The sequence below is a fragment of the Lontra canadensis genome, unplaced genomic scaffold (assembly GCF_010015895.1).
Source record: "Lontra canadensis isolate GAN:19392208 unplaced genomic scaffold, GSC_riverotter_1.0 scaffold75, whole genome shotgun sequence".
NCBI lineage: Eukaryota > Metazoa > Chordata > Mammalia > Carnivora > Mustelidae > Lontra > Lontra canadensis.
Window position 1 is genome coordinate 1,268,549 of NW_022631069.1, and position 13,521 is coordinate 1,282,069.

The window sequence follows — 13,521 nt, forward strand, 5'->3', positions numbered from 1 at the left end:
TTGGGAGTACCTAATGCATCATTTTGAAACTGTCCACTTCCATCTTCTATGACGCTCTCAATGGTGGAAGGTCAGGGGCTAGGTCTTAGGTGTGTCGGAAGCCTTAGTGCCCAGTATGGTGCTTAGCACATAGTAAGCTCTCAATTAAGATTTATTGAAGGAAAAAAATGAAAAAATGTTGATATGAGGAGAGCTAGGTGTGGGTAAATGTCTGATCCCATATTTGGAAGGCTAGACATCATTAAAGGACCAAAATAATTAGGAATAATACTTGAGGATTCGTCCCCCTGTCCTGCCGAAGAGCAGGTGTAATTTCAAGCTTTGCCTCATTTGGAACATTCCCAGACTAAGACCTGGATGTGGACAGACACTCAGTGAGCATGGGTGTACAGCTCTGTGATTGAAAATAAACACTGCCAGTCATTTCACCAACAGCAACGTTCCACTCTCTTCACCTCTGCTCCCTGCCTTTCCTTCCCAGGGCTATTTTTAATTCTCCATATGAGGGTGATGCTCAAGGATGCTCAAGGAAGGAGCCTCCGTATCCTAAAAGAGAAAGTGAGGAAAATATTAGAATAGGACTAAACAGGAAGGTGCACCATTCACAACCAAATTGAACAGATATTCCCACTAGATAGCTCCCATTCTTTTAACATGGACAATTTCTACTGCAGCATTGATATAGTTGAAATATAATAATTAATATTTGTATGACATTTTTAATGCGCCTATCAAAATACTGAATTTAATCATCACGACGATCCAGTAAGACAAATTCTTATTCTTTCTCCTGAACAGATCAGCAAATTGAGTTCAGTGCCATTGAGTGACTTACCCTAAAATCACACAGTCTGTAAGTCCTGTAAGTAGTGAAGACCGGAATCAAACCCAGTTCTTCCAGGTCTGACACTTTGCTGTTTGTTTGGCTTCATGTTTCAGTTATTTCCATATACTCTTCCCACCCCCAAGTCCTTTTCTTATTCATCACCGTCTCCCTTATAACCTACCATACATCGCTCATAGTAAACACACAATAACAATCAAGAAACTGAACTTCTTTAAAGATCCGATCTACTTACACGAAGAGAATGGTAAAATACAGTAATAGAAATTTTATATCTTCTGGTCAAAGAGCAGAGGTACTTTGAAGCCTTTCCTCACGGACTGTGGTCCCTGATGTGGAGCCAGTTCCAATTCTGGAATGCCAAGTCTAGTGTGAGACGGGGGACAGTGCTGTAGCTCACCACTCCAGATCCCCAGACGCATCAGGGAAGAAGGGATGCTCCTGGAGGGTACCAGTTTCAAGTATTTCCTCCAGGACCGCTCACAGGACCTAAGAACAAGGGATGCTAATAATTAAAAGCGAAATCAAACATAGCACCTGTGAGCAGGATCCTGCCAATGACTCACGCTGTGGTCACCCTATCGGTAGCTTACGAGAGGAAGGGATGGTGGTGGTTAAAGCAGGAACTGGCTGTGCCCAGTTTCCTCGTCGACAAAAGGGGAGATATTCGTGGTCTTCATCGGGTTGCTGCAGCCCATGCACCAGCCCATGAGCGCTCTGTGCCTCTCACTCTTTCCCTGCAATTGCATCCTACCTGTGCTTGGGTTCTGTATGTCTTTTCCCCATGATCGTGAACCTCATGTATCAGCCATTTCTTTGAATCCCTGTGGCACTCACCATCTGGCTTATATGGGTCTCTATCGTTTCCTGCATGTTAACCTCATGTCTCAGAAGAGCATGAACTCCGCAAGGGCAAGCCAGATGCCTGGCACACAGGATTAAACTGTGAGCCGAATTCTTGCTGCCCACTATGGAAGGAGGCGCAGATTGTTACTCTGATGCTCCGCTGCCTCTTCAGGAAAAGTTTCAGTGCATGTGGTGGGTTGGAACAATACAGGCATGTATTACAAAAGACCCAAAAAGAAAATGTAGAATAACACACAAGAGGTATTATTCAAATGTTTATCTTATTTGTTTTTTTAAAAACATTTTATTTATTTAATTGCAAGAGAGAGAGAACACAAGCAAAGGGGAGCAGGAGAGGAAGAAGCAGACATCCCACTGAACAGGGAGCCGTCGTGGGGCTCCCTCCCAGGAACCTGGTATCAGGACTTGAGCTGAAGGAAGATTCCTGACTGACTCCACCCAGGCATCCATCCGATGTTTATTTGAAATAATTATTTTCGAGGTGTTGGTTCTAAGCTCTCTTCTGTTTTCATAGAGGTACTGCTCCTCTGACATGAATCTTAGAAAGGAAGAGACCTTCCCCCTAAGTTAGCTGCAGCGCCCCGCCCCGCCCAATGTTCAGGCCAGCCTGACAAAGACCAGTGTTCGTCCAAGGGCTCAGACCCTTCTCTGCTAGGTCTGGAACTTGTTGCTACATCTCTGTGCCATAACTGTTGTACTTGGTGCTGAGTGTGACAAGCCGTAACTCCCCCCACATCTCACATCAGATGGCCCCATTTGTGTGGCTGGGCTTCTGCCTGCTTCTGTTTCCTACTGAATACTTTCTTTGTGGGCTGGCACTCTGCCCTCCGCCCGGCCCACTCAGCCAGCCAGTCTAACTCTGTCCATGCCCCTCCCCTGGCAGGGGAACAGGGCACAGTCAGCCAAAAGGTTTCCACTTTCAGTGCTCTTACGGGACAAGCTTAAGTTTGCTAAAGATTAAGGCTGGGATTAAGGTTGACTCAACTGCTGGGAAATGCTTCTAATGGAAGAGTAACTCAGAACCATGAACTTAGTGTCAGTCCTAACAACATGCTACTATCCTCTACTGACTGCTGCCATGTTGATTCATTATGTCAGAACTTCTTGGACAGCAATAGCTTCAATCAAGTTCAAATTCACTGAGCCCTTTGCTCCCTGGGCATTGGACACTTGGGCATCTTTCTAGAAGATGTGTTCTTCAGCCAGAGTTGATTCCAGCTTCTCGCCCTTCACCTCCAGCTCCTACCCCAAGATCCTTGCACACCTTTGTGCCATTTCCTCTGAGACCGGAATTCCTAGGGTTTCCTTCATGGGAACTAGAGCTCAAAAATAAATCTAAGGATGGGGGAACACACCAATTCCTGCCTTGTTGCCTAGAGGCCTCCATCTACTACAACAGCATGTTCAGAGTCCTTTAACTGAGTTCCAGAAGCTGCCATTGACTCATCAAAACAGGGTGCCCTTATATGGTTTTCTATCCCTTGTTCCCCTAGCGCTGTCATTTCCAACTAAGAAGCTTTTTATTCGCTGTGCCTGTTTGCCAAAACTCGTATAAATCAGAGTGTGCACTTTGCAAGACTTAGATTTGATTAATCTTAAAAATTTAGAAGCTGCATGAGTGGGGTTTGAGATTAAGTGTGCAAAGATGTTTAGAAGCAGCTTCCCCACCAGCCTTCAGATTGAGATGGATGAGAAGCAATACCGGGTTTGAGCTGCCCATAATTGAAAAAGTGTGTGCCCAGAATATCATATTTATCCTTCCTTTCTCCAAGAGCCATAACTTTAAAGCCTCTGTTAGAACCTCAATCAAGTGAATGTCTTCGACTGTAAGCATCCCAGATATTCTCAGCATTTGTGATACTTAAAGAACAGGGATAGGAAGGCTGAGGATAAAAGGTACTGGGGTGGAGGAGAGTCAATTCCCAAATGGGACCGGGCCCCCAGGCATCCCTGGGAAAGTAGCATAAACCTGTAGAAGAGGAGCATTTGTGAGTGAGCGAACAACAGCAGGGCAAATGCAAACCACGCTGATCTAATCTGCTAACCCAGAGTCTGCGCTCATAGTGGCCACTGTGGTCCTTCCAGAAGGCATCCAGGGCTAGCTGGTGCCCAGCTGAGGGGCTCCATTCACCCCCTATTCTATGTAAGTGAACGTGGTTCCTGAAGTTGTGAAACTTCAGCTGAGAAACAGCATTCATACGAGCATTCAGCCAACCCCAGGCACCTGCTCCGGGCAGTCCTGAGCACGGTGTGGGGAGGAAGGCAGATACGTGTGAGAAACAGGTACTGATCTGGAGGAGCTTTCAGGAAGGGGCTCTGATCTCTTACCTGGCCACAATTCTGCTGTCAGACTGGGATTTGGACGTGCTAATGCCCAATCGGCCTTTTGTTCCCTGACCACCCACCCCTGTCCTTTTCCACTTCAGCCACCCCTGTTACCTCCTTCTTTTTAAAATGACATAATGCAGTCTCCCAATTCTAGACGACTGTAGATGTGACCTTGGACTCAGAATCTCTCCAGAAAATTAACTCTGCTCTTTGCTGTCTTTGGAAAACTTGAATGTCGACGTTTAAAAGTTCTCCTAGTGTTCTCCGTGAGTGTGTAGGTACTCGCCTGCATCAGCCATACACAAACAATCCACACAAGGCATTTCTAGTTAAGCCCAGGCCCAGGGCTATACGGCCAACTTTCAACGCGAATCATAAATGAAACGTAAGTATTAAAGAGTTGGCAAGACCCTTAACATGAGGTTTTATTTTCACTGCAGCTCTGTGAAGTTTGAACAAGGGTCACACATAGTAGCCATGTGGAAGAGTGCTGTGTAGGAACAAGAAAAGGGCTGATTCTCCCTGTTCGTGTTTGTTTTTCAAAGGTGTAATGCAAAGAGATGGTATCATGAGCAGAATATTCTGGCCACTCACTGGAACTGGCGGAGATGGTGACACAAAGAGCTCAGGGGCAAGTTAACAGATCCCTGAGCTACTGTGAGCTATTGACAGCCAGCAGTACCTGGGGACCACGTGCGGGGCAGTGTCCCAGCCTGCCTGGAGGTCCCGGATGGAGAGGTCTGGGGCTGATTCTGACGCAGGTAGTCAAGGGGCCTTACCGAGGAGCGTGCCTGCTCCGTGAAAACCTGCTGACCATCTATATGGCTGGCATCAAGATCACGGGCACCCAGGGGTTCATTTGACTCTTCTCATATTTTTAAATTTTTGTAAAATGGAAGTCAAGCCAAACCAAACCAAAAACCCATACTTTCACGGTGTGCCTAATGTTCCAAACGCCCCCACATCTCAGAAACTTAAGGAAAAAGACAAAGGGGAGGGTGGAATTCTCTTCCAGCCCCCAGTTCTTGGCTCCATCTGGATCTATGTGTGCCTTGAAATTCGTCTACACTTGTTGAAAAGCCACATAGGGGATGCTTAGTCAGAAGTCTGGCCACTTCGGATCAGACCAGATGACAGACTGACAGCCTCTACTTAGTACAGCATGTACTTTCGTCCTGGACCCTCCAGAGGACAGAAGAGGGGCCCCGCCAGATCCACAGGTGTAGATGCTTTTTCCCCACTGGGTGCGGAGCTACAGTCAGAAATTCTTTTCCTAGCATATGTGATTGATTAGAGCTAATATCTCATTTCTAATTCCACTGATTCCTTAAAAACAGCAAGTCCCAAAGACCATGGCTATTCTTAGCAATTTCAACTCCTCCCCCAGCGGGCTTCCCGCCTCTGGGGGAGGGAGAGGTGGTCAGAAGGGAGTCTGGTTGACGTGGGCAGCGAGTGTCAGTGGGACCCCATGTCTGAAGCACACGCCTGCGTTCAGAGCCACACAAACCCACACATGGGTCTCTGCTGCCTCCTGTCTTTCTCATTTCCAAGCCACATCTGTGGCAGAACTACCATTAATAATGGGAAGGCTCCTTTGCAGGCCCAAGAACTCAGCGACTTCCGCACTCAAAATGGGTCCCTCCTCTCTAGTCCTTTAATCTCCCTGTGGTTTGGTATGAAAGCCTCTCCATGGCCCTCCTTTTTGTTACCGCAGGAGAGAAGGACAAGGTGTGGGCCCCATCCATCCCAGTAAAAGATTTTAGTCCACAGGGTGGATTTTTCAATGCAGACACAGCAACAGCCCAGGAGGCCTGATCTCAGGCCCCCCGGAGGAGAACGGGAGAGAGGATGAAGCCAACTTGCCAGGTCAGCCATTTGAGGACTGTGGGGTTCCACACAATATTGTGATGGTCTGCCCTGTGGTGGCCTCAGTGAGTGCTTGTTGGGCTGAATTGAATTAATCACATAGAATGTCCCTCAGGATTCTATAGATGTAGCCCACCCTTATCTTAAGAGGCCCTGTGGTTTCACAGACATTGCCTCAGGCCCAGAAGGAACAACGTGCATGACTTAGTTCAGCACTACCTGGCCAGGAGCTATGTGATCTCAGATAAACCTCCTGACCTGAGTCTCATTTTCGGCCCCGGTGAGAACAAAAGCCTTGCACCAGAATTACTTAATGTTTTCTGTGACCTCTTCCAGCTTTAAAGAGAAAAGAATAAAGATTTGAGTCAACACTGGCTTTCCCTTAAGTCAAAATTTCCACCAAGTTGCCGAAGGCCACCATATATTTTCTGCATCCTGCTCTCTCTTCTTTGGGCTTTGAAAACAAACCAGGTTGAATGCAACCTCATGGTTCACATTCACACAGCAAAAATCAGAGCCCTCCAAAGGCAGCACCAGGGATAAAATGATGATAAATGGAAACAAACTTTATCATCCAAAAATACCCCCTCGAACTCTGAAGAAATATTGATAATAACTCTCCATCTGCTGAATGAATCAGAACAAGACTGGAGATCCTACCCAACATCGTTTGAGCGTGGAGGACAGCCAGGCAAGTACTAGAGTTTCATGAAAACTGATCTCAGGAGAACTGACATAAATAAAACATGTCAAAGTTTTAAAGAGGAAAAGAAAATAAAAGGGATAGCAGACGCGTTTTCTGTTTATTATTATCCCCCCTGTAAAGAACTTTTGTAGGAAGAACACAGGTCGGGGAATCAGGACACTAGGCTCCCACTCTAGTCTCCACCCCAGAGTCCCACCTGAGCTTAGTGAAATCGTTTCACCTCTCTATACAGGTTACCTTTCTTTGCGATCGTGAGGTGCAGAGGAAAAATTAAAGAAAACATAGAAAAGGGGTTTAGGGGGAGGGGTGGTGAGAAGTGCCTAAAACTTAAGATGTTATGTCAATAAATTGCTTGGTTATTGACAAACAATATGGCGGCCTGACTCTTGAGTCCTGGAGCAGAAGAGCTGCGGGAGCAGCAGCTGCTTTAGGGCACCCCCATCAGGTTGGCCCCGATGTTGGCACCAGGCTAGAGCCCATGATTTCTGGTCCCATGGGACCTTCCCGGGCTCTGCGCTCCCCTGGGGCAGGCGAGGCAGCCAGGCCTGCGGTGGGGATGAGCAGGACAGAGTTGAGTGAGAAAGCTCAGTTTAGTCATCACTGCCGAGCTACCTACAAATGTTGTTATTAAGCCCCCTCCCTCGCCCCTGACCCGACAAGTCCCAGATCTGTTGGGCAGGGCACAGATTTTTACAAGTGAGGCTCTCAGTTCTCCTGGCCTCTCACTCTCTTCTGTCTCAATACTCTGAGAAGCGGGTGTGAGGGGGCGAGCCTGGGTTCTCCTGAAGTCATCTCAAGGCGTGGGGTAGCCGTGGGTGACTGACAGTCAATTGTTAGGGTGTGAGAGCTCAGGTTAGGGGGCCCCCACCAGTCTGCAGAACTCTTGGCTTAAGGATGGATTCTTGGTGTCTCCAGTGACTATCTGGTATGTTCCCCACCCCCAAACAACGTCATAAATGTAGTCTACAGTCTAAATGACTAATCAGCCATATAAATGGACCAAAATATCTTCTGAGCCTAAAGTAAGAACAGCTGTAATGATTGTAGTACATAGTTGGTAACTCAAACTGGGGTAAGTCCAATAATTTATAGGTATCTCTGCATGTTTACATAAATGTGGTCAAATGCCAGAATTACTAGTACGTACCATATGGAAAATAAAAAGCACACTTGTCGGGGGCGGGGGGTGCTCTTTTAGATATTCTATCTGTGGGAGGACTTTGAAAATACGTGGCACAGAAAATAGTGCACACAATCTGAACCACATATAATAATCTTCGGGAGTTCAACACCACAAAAAATTCTCCCTTTTAAAAATTGGATTTTCTGACGTTTTCCTCTTCTTTATCCCTTTTCCCTAGATCCCGAGCTTCTGATGGACTGTGGGAGGCTGCCGCTGCTGAGGTACATCATTATGAGTCTCAGGCTTTGGGGATTGTGTTGGGGGGGCATGGGAGTGTCAGAGATTGTGTTTTGACTCTCTCATACTGATGCAGAGTAAAGGGATCCCCAAAGAGAAAGAAAAGGGGATTTATTTATCACTTGGTTTGTCAGCCATGCTACGGTCAATTTCCACAGATTTTAGGTGGGTCAGAAGGAAATGCATTATTTGAACAGAGTAAGTATTTCAGAGAGTCATAGAATGTTAGCGTTAGAGGGAAATATAAGGGTCATTATATTTTTACAAATGAAGAGCTGTTTCCCCAAAGTAAAGTGGCTTTTTAAAAATGTAATTACTAAATAAAATAAAATAAAATAAAATGTATTACTCTCAGAGCCACAAACAACCACATGAAAATATGTATAAGGAGAAAAAACAAGTGGAAGAGGAAGAGGTAAATAAGGGGGAGATAGTGGTTTCACAGAGAGAGTAAGATGGAGAGAAAGAGACAGAGGGAGAATAAAGAAATACACAAAAGATGTGAAGAGGCAGTCTGTAAGAGGGTGGAAACATGAGAAAAATACCATGATATATATTTAACAACATCCCATGCTCTCCTTTTTTGATTTTCTCTATATAATGAGCCAACCCTCCACCTTACCAAATGGGACATCTTGGAAGAATCCATATTTCTGGGCAGTCCTGAGCATTGAAAAGCCTGCCACCAGCTTTAACAAATAGATCCTAGTTTAATTTGGACAATGTCTGGAAGAGACCCGAGAAATCATGTTTTCATTTTTTGATTTTTGTGCTTTCTCCCCACTCAGCCACACCCAAACCATTCCGGAGCGATGGAACTCTGGTGATTCCAGTCCCAGAAAGAAGCTGCCTGCCCTGAAGCATCTGGCCTGGCGTCCTCATGTTGCACAGCTCATAGCTCATCTTTCTCTGTGCCCTGGGCAGCTGATCTGAATATAGAGTTTGCATGAACTTCAAAGGAAGCTGGCAGGATGGGGTTGGGGCCTTGCTGCTTTAATCAGGATGGATTCAAAAGCCTCTGGTTATCACGTAGAAAACTAAAACCAGCAACGGAGCGCTAATTGACAATGACTAAAAGGGAAATGGCAATAAAAAAAGGTGCAGGGAGCTCAATGAGATTAGATTTAAAGAGGTAAAACTCTCCTAGGAGTTGATGATGGATCACCATTACTTCTTGCCTCCATGAATAATATGGCACATGGAGTAAGATAGCCTCCTATAAGGTATGCCTCCTCTAGGGAAACCTCCTATAAGGTAAGGAATAAGATAGCCTCCTATAAGCCTCCTTTAAGATAAGCAAAAGCTCAGAAACATTGTTTCTACCTGCCTGTCATGGTATCGATATCCCTCCCTCCTTGAGCTTAGGGCTCCTCGTTCAAGTTTCTTCGGCCAGTGGTGGGAGCTGTAACCCAGGCCACTTCCCCCATGATTCTGTACCTCATGGGGACATCACTCAACACCTGCCTCTTCTCTTCTGGAGCTCTGCTTCATAGGGGGACCATGTATGTGGAATGCATCCAACATTGACTTGGGTTCTGAATGACTTTTTTTCCCAAGCTGGTCTCCTTCAGGGAAGCACGGAGTCTGGCACATAGTAGGTGCTCAAAGAGGTTTGTTGAATAAATGAGGGAAAAAGAAACTAGCTCATCGTTCTTGTAAACGCCCAGTACCCAGTACAGTGTGAAGCACATAGATAATATCTGAGCCTCATTCACAACATACGTTGCCTTGAAGACAAGATGGAGTCCCTATGGCTCAAGACTAAGGAGTTCATTGTGTTCTTTGTTGAGCGGATACTTGAGAGCTGTTCTGAAGCCAGAAGAAGGGCTGAGGAAGAAGTACAGCAGAAAAGGAAGAGGTGACTGGGGCCAGTCCGGGCCATGGATGTCTCATCAACTTTTTCATGGATTTTTTTTTTTAAGTTTTCTCCTTCTTATAAGACAACATGATTTCTAGGATCTCTCCTTCCCTCAGCCTCTCATAGATATCAAAGGAGTAACTGTTCAAAAATAAGACCCAAAGAGAAAGATAGATATTGAGAGATTGGATGTCTTTCACTCTCCTTCAGGGAGTTTATCCAGATCACATACACACAGAGAAACAGCACCCCTTTTCCCCACCCCACTCCCACTCCAAGTCTGCTGCTGTGTAGTCCTCTCTAACCAAAGAGGGGACCAAGGGGCAGGTGTGCAGAATACTCTAGGACTTTTTCCTATCCTAAGGGGCAGAGGAGAAGCAAAGGAAGAAAACTAGAGAGAACCAAAGACAAACCTCTCTAGGAACACGTATTTAAAAAAATTTTTTTTCAAAAAAAAATTTCCAAAGAAAATACATAAATGGTCAATAAATACGTGAAAACATGCTCAACATGTCCTTTGGGAAATGCAAATCAAAACCACAGTGAGACACCACTTCACACTCACTAGGATGTCTAAAACAAGAAAGACAGAACATCACAAGTGTTGATAAGAATCTGGAGAAACTGGAACCCTTGTATACTGCTAGTTAGAATAGGAAATACTGCAGCTTCTTTGAAAAACAATTTGGACGTTCCTTAAAAAATGAAAAATAGAAATTCCACTGAGTATACACCAAGAAAATTGGAAACATATGTCCACACAAAAACTTGTACACAAACATTCATAGAAGAGCTATTCATAATAACCAAAAGATGGAATGAACCCAAATGTCCATCAGCTGATGGGTAGATCAAAAGTTCTATATCCATACATGGGGTGCCTGGGTGGCTCAGTGGGTTAAGCCTCTGCCTTCGGCTCGGGCCCTGATCTCAGGGTTCTGGGATCGAGCCCTGCATCGGGCTCTCTGCTCAGTGGGGAGCCTGCTTCCCCTCTCTCTCTCTGCCTGCCTCTCTGCCTACTTGTGATCTGATGTCAAATAAATAAATAAAATCTTTAAAAAAAAAAATTCTATATCCGTACAACGAAATATTATTTAGTCATGAAAGGAATGAAGCATTCACACCTGCCACAACATGGATGAACTCTGAAAACATAACTGAAAGAAGCCAGATACAAAAGTTCATGTATTCTATGACTCCATTTATATGAAACATCCACAATAGGAAAATACAGAGAAAAAGTAGATTAGTGGTTACCAGGGGGTTGGGAAAAGGGATAATGTAGACTCATTGCTAATAGGTCAGGGTTTCTGTTAGGGGTAATGAAAATGTTCTAGAATTCGACATAAGATGCACAAAATTTGAATATATTAAAACCACTCAAAGGTACATTTTAAACGGTATGTGAATTATGTATCAATAGAATTTTAAAAGAAGGAGAGTTTGATATTGCTAAAGGACAACTAGGGCTCTGCTGGGAACTCTAATCTCAACTTGAAAAGTTTTTCTAATTACAAAGAGCACCAGCCTCCTCACCGCTCACCCCCCACAACTCCCTCCCCAACGCAGCCCGCAATCCACAATCCTCAGCTACTCCTAGAGGAAAAACATACTAAGAGAGACTGCAGTGAGCAACTAGAGGAGGACTGAGACACACCTGGCATTAGCAGACATTCTCTGTGAGGGCGTGGGGAGGAGAGCGAACAGAGGAATGGGAAGAACAGAAGATGAGCTGCTAGATCTCAAAGGGATCCCATGCTGAGATGTAAGGAGGGCAGAGGGGCTCCAGAAAGGCCAGTTGGGAATCCCTTCCCAAGTACTGACTATACGTTAATGTGGCCAATATAATCGACACAAACATATTCGACCAGAAGATGGAAGGTCAGCTCTGAGTAAATGCGAGGCTTGTCTGCCTCCTGCACCCCTATATGGGTTCCCACGTTGCTGGCCTAACCTCTCCCCTGGTTCAGGGGCTGCTGCGTCCCTGCCTTTAACTCCCTTCTCTCTCCTAGGACTTGTGACATCCTAGGAAGGGATGTCAGTGTATTGCATGATCAGTTGTTTATTTAACTATGTACAAAATCAGCTCTAAAAAATCAGACTGATATCTAGGGAAGATGCTAGGGAACTGACTATCTTTTCGAAAATAGCTTTTATCATGCCTTTCTAGGCCAATTGTACCACTTAAAAAGCAAAAACCACATGGGTACCTAATTAAAAGATTTCAACGGATTCATAAAGAAAGCAAAACAGTACTGGAATACCAGGGTACCTTAAGGAATTAAGCAACAGAGTATAAGACACCAATGAGTACTAATTTCACAAAAAGAGAGACATCGAGCCACACGTGCCTTCTGACGAAGAACACATCAGCCTTGAGGTTGTCATGCCAAAAAGAACCCGGGCTGGGATAAGTTGAAACATAGAGGCCAGAGGAACAGACTAAATAAACTTTGTTCTGGGGAAGCCATCAGCAAAACCCAGACCATAGGAGATACCACATATAAGTGATCCGGTTTCTTCAATAAATGAATTGTAAGGAAAAATAAGGGGATGGAGGAGAAAACCTATGGACTAAAAGATGCTTAAAAGGTGTACAGATATATATGTGCGCAAAACCAGACAAGCATTTAGGAATGCACACTTGAGCGTTAAGACTATTAAAAAGGTGGGAATTAGTTGTAATAAGTTAGAATAGTGGTTATTCTGGCAGAAGAGGGGGGTAGTGGTTGTAAGGGGAGAATACTGGGGGCTTATCATGGGCAGGTGTTTATAGGAGTGTTAACCTTAAAGGAATTATTTCAACCTGTTCATTTGCTTTTTACAGTTTTCTGTTACTTGGGTTATAACAATAAATTATTTCTTAAAAAAAAAGATTTTATTTACTTATTTGAGTGAGAGACAGAGAGAGCACAAGCAGGGCAGAGGGAGAGGGACAAGCAGACAGCCCACTGAGCAAGGATCCCGTGGCAGGACTCGATCCCAGGACCCTGGGAACACGTGTGGCCTGAAGGCAGACGCTTAACCGACTGAGACACCCAGACACCCAATAAAATGTTTATAAAATAAAAATTAAATTGATTAAATGAAGTCAGCTGTGATGGAAGAGATGGAAAGAAAACCCAGAAAATGAAGAGAAAAACATTAAGAATAACAGAGCAAAAGTCACATTTATGACCACAGAATTACTTTTTACAGAGAAAACAGAACCCACTTCTCTACCATAAAGTCCGTGTCACCCAGGACTTCCCTCTGTAAAATGCACAATGAATTTGGCCACCCGCAACTCTTTCAATACAATTAAGAAGATGGAAGAGCCCACAGAGAAAGGATTGGAAAAGAGACTGGCTAGGTGAGAGGGCGTGTGGGTCGGCAGAATGTGAAGTGTCTTGAGACCACCATTTGGCAGAGGCCTGGGAAGCAGCAAGGAAAGCATGGGGCACAGTATCAGTGTTGACCTTCATCAGCAAGACCCCAGCATCCCCAGGAGCAGCTGGAGAAGTCAGGACCCGTGCAGGGAAATGTCAGCTGTGTCACAACCTTGGGAGCAGAGAAGTGAGGCCTCTGTGTCTGCCTGCCCACATGTCTGTCAGCGTGACATTTTGGGTCAATAAATATTCATCAGGATGCGC

The 13,521-nt window shown here is 45.0% G+C and overlaps 1 long non-coding RNA gene across 1 annotated transcript in view; it reads right to left on the reverse strand.

Moving 5' to 3' along the window:
- Positions 1-352: 352 nt before the first annotated feature.
- The window catches only part of LOC116881522, a 57,946-nt gene continuing 44,777 nt past the window's right edge, over positions 353-13,521 (reverse strand). Inside the window, exon 5 of the long non-coding RNA XR_004385429.1 lies at positions 353-546. This is a non-coding gene — a long non-coding RNA (uncharacterized LOC116881522). The remainder of the gene's footprint in view (positions 547-13,521) is intronic.